Consider the following 11,870-nt stretch of genomic DNA (forward strand, 5'->3'; position numbering starts at 1 on the left):
TAAATATGTTTTTATTGATTTCAGAGAGGAAGGGAGAGGAAGAGGGAGATAGAAACATCAATGATGAGAGGGAATAACTGATTGGCTGCTTCCTGCACGGGGACCGAGCCTGCAACCCAGGCATGTGCCCCTGACCAGAATCGAACCTGGGACCCTTGAATCTGCAGGCTGATGCTCTATCCACAGAGCCAAACCGGCTAGGGCTCAGAGCACGTGCTTTTACATCTCTCCTTCCTTTTCTTCTCACAGAGGGGGTTTGACTTGGAGTTCTTTGCGATCGTAGATCCCACATCCAGATCACCAGATTCCCAGCCACGTTGCCAGACCTGCTGATCGCTTCAAGGCCATGATACAAACTGGAAGCTACACTCCATGAGGCAAGGATCCTTGTCTTGCTCACCAGTGTCGTACCACCATGTCGCTGATCCTCAATAATTTTTTTCTCCCCAATTAAATGAGTGAGCTTAGAAACTGTTGTTCAAGAGATGGGCCTCAGGTGGGAACTGAAACTGAGCGGAAACTTTGATGGATCTGAGCCCATGTGCATTCTTCTGGGAAGAGGGCCAGATCTCTCCCCAGCAAAGGTTCGGGCCGCTGTGATGGGGTGCACAGTCTGGCTTAGTTGTTGGATCACCCGAAGAAACAGTTGGTCCTGGGGAAGGAGGCAGGGAACTGGGCACAAGGCCCTGTGAGAAGAGAGACAGCGCCTGCCAGGGGCAGCACAGATGCTGACACCTTGCGTGGGTTGACCTTTGACCCAGTTGGCTCATAAGGCACATCTAGCCACGGCCTGGCCTCAGGGCCTTCGGGGAGATGGTGACTGGGTTCATCACACTTTGTCGTGCAGGAAGAGATAGCTAACATAGTCAGTCTGCTGTTGAAACGCAGATTCCGGAAGTCCTCGGTGGCTCTGAGGTGGGTCAGTGTAGAGAAAGCCTCTTTCCACCAACAAAAAGCCTCCCGGTGTATCTGGTGTGAGGTGACCTCATCCTCTGTCACCTTCCCTCTTGTTTTCTGCAGGTTTCGCTCGCCTTGCTCACTGTCTGCGTTCTCTCTTCTCATTCGAACAGTGCTCCTATTTGGAGCTTCTTTGGGGGGGCCGTGGGGGGGGGGTGGTTCCCGTCACATGCTTTGTGTCTTCCTTTCCGGCCTCTCGCCTCTCTAGGCATTTCTTCTCAGGTGTCCTCTGAGTCATTTCATTTTTCCCTCCTTCCTCACCGCGCTCAACACAGACCTCTCTTTTCCCCAGAACAACCGTCCTTTTCTTTCCCCGCCCTCTCCCCCATCCTCGTCTTTCACCGTGTTTTCCGACCTCTCCTAAGGACCCATTGTTTTTTTGAAACTTGAGTCGCAGAGATCATCCCTTCTCATCTGAGTCTGAACTTGGATCCCTGTCAGGCAGCAGCGAGGGAGGCAGGAATGTTGCTGGGTGATTAGGATCCTCCACGGCAAGGCTGGGTGCTCAAGGCGGGGGGGAGAGAGAGAGAGAGAGAGAGAGAGAGAGAGAGAGAGAGAGAGAGAGAGAGAGAGGGAGGGAGGGAGGGAGGGAGGGAGGGAGGGAGGGAGGGAGGGAGGGAGGGAGGGAGGGAGGGAGGGAGGGAGGGAGAGAGAGAGAGAGAAAAGAATGTGTGTGTGTGTGTGAGGGGTCAGAGGAACCTGGGGATGAAGAGAGGAGTACATTCTTCTGCTTGAGGTGGGGCTTGGGCCAGGGGTGATGGTGGTCGGGAAATACTCTAAAAAAAGGAAGCAGGTGACATTTGACTTGAGTCGTGGAGGATGGGTAGGACCTCGGGAGGTAGAGCAGGGAGAGAAGTCTGTGGTGGATGACAGGCACAGAGGGAGCAGAGGTTAGAAGACAGGTGCCAGGAGGAGCTAAGTGGGGTGGTACCGAGGGCCAAGAATACAAACCGAATGGCCATGGTCAGCCTTGGCATGTTTGTTTGGCTTTCCTATGGTGTCAAGACTTTTGATTCGCTGCTGAAGGGACAGGCCTCTTTCTGTGAAGTGGCAGAGAAACCGATTCTGACTGACTTCAGCCTGAAAGCAAAATCACTGGTTATTAAAAAGGAAAAGTCTAGAAGGAACTGCTGGGCTCAGGCCCAAGCGATGCCACCAGGCCTCTCTCCAGCTCTCAGCAACGTTTTGACCACGTGCACCCAGCCTCAGGCAGACTCTCTGATGGTCACAACAAGGCTGCCATAGCGCCAGCCCTCACATCTTCTCAGTTTTGAATCCCCTGAAGTTCCCCCAAACGGCCTTGCTGCTTCTCATTTTCTCTGATTAAATCACAGGCCCATTCCCGAGTCAATTATTGTGGGGACTGCTGTGCTCTGATGGGCTGAACTGGAGCCACATGTCCGTCCCTGCAGAAAGAGAGAGAGAGAGAGAGAGAGAGAGAGAGAGAGAGAGAGAGAGAGAGAGAGAGAGAATGAACCATCTCTGAGAGACTGGGCTGAGAGCAGGAGAAAGACGTGATCTATAAAGAATGATCAGAACCCCACAGTATTTTAGAGAAGTGAATTGGTATTTGGGTAACAGAAACATCAGCTGTCCACCACAATAGCCAACACATACAGGTCATTTTAATTTACATTAAAATCTGGACTTGTGCCTTTCCTTGGAAAATGGGAGCACCTGGCATTCCTGGCTCGGCTCTTGCATATGGATCAACCATCTGCTAGGACTGAGGAGCGGCAGCTTCTGTCCTCCCAGCCCGCTGCACTGCTCACACCTCCTCCCTGGCTCCCGGGAGCACTCGAGCTCCCACCCCAGCTTAGATTCTGTACCTAAGTCTGTTTCTCCCAGCAGAACGGAAGTTCTGAAGGCACAGGATCCAGCGTTCTCCCTGTGCTCCCACAAACGCCTGAGGACAGATGCCCGGCCATTTTTTATAACCTCATCCTTTGCTCACGTTTAAATCCTTTTTTTAAAGAAATTTAATCCATAGTGATTTTGGAATCTGATCTGATCACTTCAGCGTCTGAATCCCTGGGGCAAGGGCCTCCATCTATTGTTTGTTGTTTCTGCTTTCTCTGGCGCCTACTGACTAATTTCTCCGATGTTTGGTGACTTGGCTGAAGTTTCATTTCTGATGGAAACTGACCTGTGGGAATTCTTTGCAGTGTGACTCCTGGTGTCCCTGACCCTCCCCCACTCCCTCACCTCCTGTGTCAATGTTATTCTGCCCCAAATGCCAATAGTGCCAAAGTTGAGAAACCCTGAGATCAATCCATAGAGATAAAATCATATTATTATTTTTTTTTTTTTAAAAAATATATATATTATTGATCTTTTTACAGAGAGGAAGGAAGAGGGATAGAGAGGCAGAAACATCGATGAGAAAAACATCGATCTGCTGCCTGCTGCACATCCCCTACTGGGAATGTGCCCACAACCAGGCTACATGCCCTTGATTGGAATTGAACCCGGGACCCTTCAGTCCGCAGGCCGACGCTCCATTCACTGAGCCAAACCGGTTAGGGCAAATCATATTCTTCTAAATTCAATGTTTACTCAATTAAAGGATGTATAAAAAATGTCTACACCTGAGAACTCAACTGCACGTGAAGCAGGGTGACGGCAAGGCCTGCTTCTAACAGCTCATAGACCTTAGCCGTCTCCTCTTCTCCTCCTCCTGTTTCTGCTTCAGGCTTATTTCTGGCTCCTGTTTTGCCCCTGGAGACCTTTCTATTATTGGCGTGAGGGAAGATTAATGCACAATTTTCCTGTTTTCAATGGAAACATTTCAGCGCTTAACATTTTTTTTCTAAGCTTAGGAGACGAACATCCAAGGGAACTTTTATCCTAAATGGCAGTTAGATTTTTGGAGTGAGGCGGGGTTGTCCCAATTTCTTTTTGCCATTTTATTTTTTTTTAATTTTATTTTATATATATATATATATATATATATATATATATATATATATATATTTTATTGATTTTTAACAGAGAGAAAGGGAGAGAGATAGAGAGCTAGAAACGTTGATGAGAGAGAAACATCGACCAGCTGCCTCTTGCACACCCCCCACTGGGGATGTGCTCGCAGCCAAGGTACATGCCCTTGACCGGAATCGAACCTGGGACCTTTCAGTCCGCAGACCGACGCTCTACCACTGAGCCAAACCGGCTTTGGCTCTTTTTGCCATTTTATTGATTGAATGATGTTGGTGTGTGTGCTTCACTTTCCTTTTCATTATGGTTGAGTTCAGGGATGCTGCTTCGTGGTCAGACAATCCTATACTTACGTGGTGGTCCCTGGGTATGTATTCAGTGTACCCGCTGGCACCATACACAGTTATGCAATATTACCGAATACATTCCCTGTGTTTTCCTTAGGACAGCATTCCCTTTTAAGGTCAGTAAAAGGATTGCACCCTTTTGCCCGCAGCCCCTCCTGTAAGGTGCACACCCCGGTACATTTCCTCTGGTACATTTGTGCCGGTTTCTAAGAACCCCGTCCGCGCTGACGTAAATGTACTGTCGCAGCTGCTGGAACTGCGTGTCCTTCCCTGTGTACAAATGCCCCTGGGTGGGCCAGGACTTTGGGTCTGATTGAAAACAAACATGTCACAAACAAAACAGGAAGGCCGCTTTTTATGTTGTTTTGGTTTGGGTTCGACTTTGGAAGCGGCAGGAACGAGGTAAGGCAGAGGCATCCACTCTCTGGTTCACACCAGGTATTCACACAGTTTCTCCTCCTCACACAGGCTCGGTTTGTCACCGTTGATCCAGAGAGTAAACAGAAAGCTTGCTTCCGTGACACTCCGTGCTTTCTCTCTCGTTTGTGTTTTGTTGCAGTAGGTGCGAATGGTGTTTCTTGGCCGGGGACACAACTGTCCGGGTTGCATTCTGAAATAATGCATTCCCAGGAAAAATGCCAAGAGTATGCTCTTGGGTTTAGAGTTCCCACACTAATCCAGCACTAATCCCCGCTGATTTTTAAAATATATATATATATATATATATATATATATATATATATATATATATTATTGATTTTACAAAGAGGAAGGGAGAGGGATAGAAAGCTAGGAACATTGATGAGAGAGAAACATCAATTTAGTTGCCTCCTACACGCCCCCTACTGGGGATGTGCCCACAACCAAGATACTGTACGTGCCCTTGACTGGAATCGAACTGGGGACCCTGAATCCATAGGTCGACGCTCTATCTACTGAGCCAAACCGGTTAGGGCCCCGCTGATTTCTTGAGAAGCGTGCTGGATTTTTCTCTGCAAAGAAGGCTTAAAGCCCAGAGGAGGTCAAGCTGTCACATTTGTCCCCCAGGTTGTATTTTAGCTGTTTTCTTTTGTTACTAAGCCTTCCTTAGTTCCAAATTTGCTTTCCAATCGGTTAACGTTTCTCAAAGTCTCTTTGTGTTTATAACTGCTCTTGACCATTGTCCTTCCAACTTCCTTTATGTTTCAGTTAATAAACTCCAGGTCGTAATGCAGAGCTGGGACTGGGGATGTGTGGTGAGCCCGCACGGCCATGGCATACGCAGCCCCAGGGCGCCGTATGTACCACACCGGCTCAGCCAGGGTCAGTGACCCTGAGCGGGATGGCTGAAAGGCAGAAAGACAGACAAGAGAATGAAAGCTGGGTCTCGGTGGGACGCTGCTTCCTGAGAGACAGCGCCGATGCCCACAAACCGCATCTTAATTTTATGGCCAGGTTTCCACGAGGCAAAGTAAGGGCGTGGTCAAGATGTTTACAACATTCTCGTGGGCTTCAATCCCACTCAATTACATGCACCTGATCAAGCTCTGTTTACTTGCAGCCTATAGCACTCAGGCACGTGGGGCCATGTGTTCGGACCATAGGTTCAAGCTCACAACTACAGCTGTTGGCTATCATTGTGCGGGGAGAGCTCTGCCCTCCAGGCTGGGACTTGCACGTGGCCACAAGAGGACTGTGCCCTCTCGTTAATCTGAGGCCTGAACTTATCCAAACACTGTAGCCGCACCCCACAGAGATGAAGAAAAAGGAAGAGAAATCGGTTTTGATCGTGCCATGGAAAATTCGATGTAAAGTTCTACATTGGAGCAGGATAAGAAAACAGCCTTTAGCTGAAACCTGTTTGGCTCAGTGGATAGAGCGTCGGTCTGTGGACTGGAAGGTCCCAGGTTCAATTCCGGTCAAGGGCAGGTACCTTGATTGTAGGCACATGCCCGGTGGGGGTGTGCAGGAGGGAGCTGGTTGATGTTTCTATCTATTTATCCCTCTCCCTTCCTCTCTGTAAAAAGCCAATAAATATATTTAAAAACAAACCAAAAAAAAAAAAAAAAAAAAAGCAAAAAACAAAACAAAAAACCAGCCTTTATAAAAAATGACAGCTAGAAAAAAGACAAGATCACATTCTGGCTGATCTCCAGGGATGACTATTTCCTGCTTCTCGAGGATGGTGAGGACACTGGAGGCCGGGCTCTGGGGCCAGAGCCCCTCTGCCCAGGACAATGGACTTTCCTTCACTGAAGGCAGCGTTTCTCAACCTGGGCACTCCTGACATTTGGGGCAGAATGACACTTTGTGGTGGGGACTGCCCTATGCATTGTGGGATGTGTAGCAGCATCCCTGCCCCCCTGGATGCCAGTAGCAGTGCCCTCCCACCGCGGGGCCATCGCCTGCACCCCCGGCAGGGAAACCAGTCCTGAGGAGAACCACGGATGGAAAGCGAGACGTCTCGTTGGCAGATGTGTGGGCAGCGATGGGAACTGCCCTGTTGGCCCGGAGCCAACGCTTGTTGCAAGCGCCCCGTTTTAAAGACTTGGAAGTTCATCTGGCAGATGATCTGGGTACATCTGCATCCGCCTATGGTGTGCTCCTTCTCTGGGTCTCTCCCTCTGCCTCTGGCTCAGCGTGCTCCCCGACTGTTGCTCTCCATTGGTTACTGGAGAATCTGAGATGGATGTACCGTGGCTCACTGTCACTTACCATCCTAGCTTCAGGCACTCTGGCACATCCAAGAGGCAGGGGAACGGCTGTCTCCTTTTGGCCCATGATCTGGGGTAAGTGTGTGTGTGTGTGTGTGTGTGTGTGTGTGTGTGTGTGTGGCGGGAGCGGGGGATGCAGCCTTCCCATCAGAGGCACAGGCACTGGACACAGCAAGGCCTGCAGGGGGTCTGAGAGCTGGAGGCCTCGGCACTGCTGCCTGGCTCATCCTGGACCCGTGGCCTCACTCCTCCCTCTGGCCGTCTGGTGCCAGGGGCCACTTAGTGGCTCGCCCTCGCTGGGGATCTGTCCTTTGAAGGCCACACAGCAAAGGAAGCACCAGACAGCTTTGTCAGCGAGCTGTAGGACGGGACAGGTCTCCTGTCTGCTCTTGGCCTGTTTCTGCCCTGTGGAATCACTGGGTTTGGCTCATCCTCCAGCCCCGGGAGTGTGTGCGGTCCCTGGAAGCTGACTATGGCAGGTGCTCTGTGGGGCAAGGTTCTGGGCCCAACGTGGTTTGGGAGATTCAGCGGGTGCATGGGCACCTGAGACTTTCTGACCGTCTCTGGCTCACTCGCTCCTTTTTTCTCCGCCATTCCTTCCCCAGGGACTTTCCCCGACCCCCTCCCCATCCCGTTCTTTACCCTGCCTGGCTTTTCTTCTCAGCACTTGTTTTCTGACACTACATTATATATTTACTAGGGGTCCGATGCACGAACATTTGTGCAAGAGTAGGCCTTCCTTCTCCGACCGTCTCCAGGCACCTGGAACCCGGGCTGGCTTCCCTCCGCCCCGGGCTTGGTCAGGAAGGGCGTCCGGAATGACCTCCAGTCTAATTAGCATATTACCCTTTCATTATTAAAGATTGACTTAACCACCTGTCCCCCTCCACCCAGAGTGTAGCCTCGGCATCAGCAGGGACTTGGTTCATTTGTTTGCAGCTTCTCCTTAGCACGGAACACATAGTAGGTGCTCAGGAAAAAAATCTGTTGAACTTGGGGATTTCCAGATGGATCCAACCAGGGACCTTCCCCCCCCCCCCCCCCCCGTTACAACCTCAGGGCGACACGCCTGGGGACTCACCAGGAGGGAGGTTCTCCAGTCCTGACCGTGGTGGGCCCGAGGTTCACTTTCTTCGTCCCAGACCCTCGGTTCTGAATGCATCGACAGCACGGCATTAGAGTGAAGGCCAAACAGACGACTGAGCAGCTCAGGATGGGCACTGCCCTCCCAGGCACCCGGGCGCCACGCTGTGCCCCGGGCTGCCCAGGGCTGCTCACGGGCCTGAAGGAGGAGCCCTGCGCCCTTTCCCCGGAGCTGGCTTTCGGTGACGGTGCCTCACGAGCTGCGCGTGGCACCGGGCGGATTTCTCAGGATGCGTTTTCAGAAACCAGCGAGAGGCCCGGGTGCTGAGGCGGCTTGGGTCTTTGGCTTCTCCTTTAGAAGATGGTGATCGAGTCACAGCTGCCACGGAGCTGCCGCTTCCTCCGTGCCAGGCACAGCTGAGGTGCCTGCATTTTTCTCGGGCGCCCACCTTGGACTCCGTGGCCTCCACTGGCAGGTGAAGGATGCAGGCTCAGAGGCTGAGGCTTTGCCCGGCGTCCTGCCTCTGGAGGAAGCGGCCACGCGAGGATCAGAGCAATGCCCTCCGGGCTAGGAAGCCCGCGTCCCGCCCTCTGAGCTCAAAGACGGGCTGGAACTGTCCTTGCAAAGCTCTGCACCCGAATACGCAGCTCACGGGCTGTCCTGAGAGCCAAAGGGTCCTTGTTGGGGCTGCTGAGGCAGCCCAGGAGCCCGTCAATCCTCACGAGGGCCCTTTGCGTGCGGGCCTGTGCAGCCAGCGGGTGAACTGACCTGCCTATTTCAAGGGACCCGGGCGGCCATGGTCAGTGGGCTGCAGAGTATTTGGCTTTGCCGTCTCACGCTGTCCATCCAGAACCAGGCCATCTCGGGACATTTGGCATCGAGTAACATAAACCCACTCCGACTTGTCTGGCAACGATGGGACTCTTCCTGAAAGCAGCGTAGGGCCTCTTGTAGGGGGCGTGGCCAGGCATAGGAGGACCCAGCCCGGGGATGCATAGCAGCTGGTCTCTCTCTCTTTTTGCACACGGCTGTTTGCTCCTGCACACGGCTCCCCTGTGGCTCTCAAGTTCCTTGTGCCCAATGCATATCGCTGGACCAACAGGACCATGGTCATTGTCACCTGAGCCCACGGGCCCACTTTGGGAAGCACTGCCCAAGCAGAGCCATTCCCACAGAGCACAGCGCCTCGCCCACAGCGGGAGCTGAACACGTGCTGCGGGTGGGTCAGCTGGTTCAGCCGCACACACACCAGGTAGCGCTCTACCCGTAGTCTCAGCCAGGCTCCAGGCTTCTGCCTCAGTCGCCTGCTCGCAGCTGCCCTTCATCAGAACTGCCATCAGTTTGAGAAAAGGGGAAGTCAAAATTGAGAGCAGGTGGAGTATCCACTGTGGGCCCAGCACTGCCGACGATGCAAAGGTAAGTGCCTGCCTCCAAGGGCTTCGGCTAAGTTTAGGGGCGGAGCTAAACAGGGGGATTTGTTCTCACAGAACCCAAGGGCTGAAGTACAGCTGGGATTCCTAGGGGCCAGGACAGAGAGTCATCAGCAGACAGCCGTGTCTGAGGTCTCATTGCTCCCGTCCGCCTCTTCTAGCTTCATTCTCTTCCCAGAGCAGCATCCCCTGCTTCCCGCACCTGTGGCCCATCAGGATGGCCCCCAACAGCCCCTGATCCCCGAGGCCACATCACCCAATGGCCTCTCGGTCCATCCCAGGACCAACTCCTGGGAAAGAAGGTCCTAGCCCAGCTCTGCATCTGATTGGTTCTCCTGGGTCAGGTGGACACGATATCAGGTCCAATCAGCTGTGACCTGAGAGGGTATAGGTCACATGACAGCAACCTGGCTGCCGAGATGCCTCCTCTGGGTGGGATGGGAGTGCCAGGTGGGCGTTTTCTCTGCTCTTGCACATTTAGGGCTCAAATTCAAGTGGGTGGCTTTTCCCTCATCTCTGTCCTCTTATATTTTCCTTAAGAACCAAAATGTGATGCACAAGAAAGGACTAGGGTTTTCTGATTTTATTTTATTTTATTTTTTATAGTCAACAGATGGAGCCCTGATAGATCTGAACCAAGGAGCAAACAGGACAAGGGTGGCCTGGGGAAGGTGACCCCTGCTTTGGCAGGTGGTTTTATTTATTTATTTAAAAATATATATATATATTATTGATTTTTAACAGAGAGAAAGGGAGAGAGATAGTAAGCTAGAAACATCAATGAGAGAGAAACATGGACCAGCTGCCTCTTGCACACCCCCTACCAGGGATGTGCCCGTAACCAAGGTACATGCCCTTGACCGGAATCGAACTTGGGACCTTTCAGTCTGCAGACCGACACTCTACCACTGAGCCAAACCAGCTTTGGCTGGCAGGTGGTTTTAATGTAACATGGCAGATAACTTCTTTGCCTCTCTCGGTGAGATTCAGGACCCCAGCCTGCAGCTAACATCCTCTCGGCCTTTGTTTTAACAGAGGTGAACCCATGCTCTATGTTTTATATGCCAGTGACTCACGGTATGTCCCAAGCAACGTGAATCACTTCCTCCTCGATCCTTTCCACACAGACAAAGCCAACCGGCCCTCCGTTGCTCTCCCACAGTGATCCTGCCCGGGAAGTGGGGGAACGCTGGGAAGTGTGCAGGCCGAAGGGGGCTGGTCTCTGAGAGTGAAGCTGGAGCCCCGTGTTGGTTTCCTGTCGCCACAGTGACCGTTCCCACAAACTTTGGGCATGGCCTCAGACACCTGAAACCTGTTCTCTCGGAGCTCTGCGGGCCAGGAGCCCACAGTCAGCACCACCTAGTTTGCGGTCACGGTTTCAGCGGGGCCGTCCCTTGGATGCTCTAGGGAAGACTCCATCCCGGGCTCTTCCAGCTCTGGTGGCCGCTGGCCTCCTTGCCGTGTGGCCGCATCACTCATCTCTCTGCCTCTGTGGCCGCATGGCCGGCGCCTCTTCCATGTATGGGATCTCCCCACCTCTCACTCATGAGGACATTTGTGGGTGACATGTAGTGTCCCCATCATCCAGGATCTCCTGAGCCATCTCACAATCCTTAACCACATAAGCATGTGGTTAAGGATTTGTTACAGAAGGTTTTGCCATGCTCGGGTCCCTAATGTCTTTGGGGGCCACCATTCAGCTCACTACAAGCCTCAAGTCTCTCTCTCTCCCGAGGAGGGTCTAGGCTGGGCAGATACGCAGGACGTCTACCAGAGGGAGGGTGAAAGTCCTTTTCAAATGCCGCTTCTCAGCTCACTGGAACCTTGCTGTCCCCTTTCCTCTCCCCTCCCATCAGGAGGAGGCATACAGAGTAACTGCAGAACAGGCCCAGCCCAAAGATACACAGAGGACCTCGGACAGGCTCAGCAGCGGGCAGGACCAGAGCGGCCTCCAGGTGTCCCAAGCCAGCAGGCAGGTCCCCGCACTCCCTTCTTTATAAGTAACTAGAGGCCCGGTGCACAACATCCGTGCACTGGGGTAGGGGTTTCCCTCAGCCCGGCCTGTGCCCTCTCGCAGTGCGGGACCTCGAGGGGTCCTTAGCACTGCCATGGAGGTGGGAGAGGCTCCTGCCATTGGCGCTGTGCTCACCAGCGTGAGCCTGGCTTCTGGCTAAGCAGCGCTCCCCCTGTGGGAGTGCACTGACCACCAGAGGGCAGCCCCTGCATTGAGCGTCTGCGCCCTGGCGGTCAGTGCATGTCATAGTGACTGGTTCTGCCATTTGGTCAATTTGCATATTAGGGTTTTATCATATAGGATTTGCATCAGGAAAGTGAAAGGTTGGAACTTCAGGACCTGCTAATCCCCTGATACAGAGTGGTTCACCTCCTAACAGCTGCCTTTCCCTGCCCACAGGAGCTTTTAGGA

The sequence above is a fragment of the Pipistrellus hanaki genome (assembly GCF_964339955.1).
Source record: "Pipistrellus hanaki genome assembly, chromosome: 2".
Lineage (NCBI taxonomy): Eukaryota > Metazoa > Chordata > Mammalia > Chiroptera > Vespertilionidae > Pipistrellus > Pipistrellus hanaki.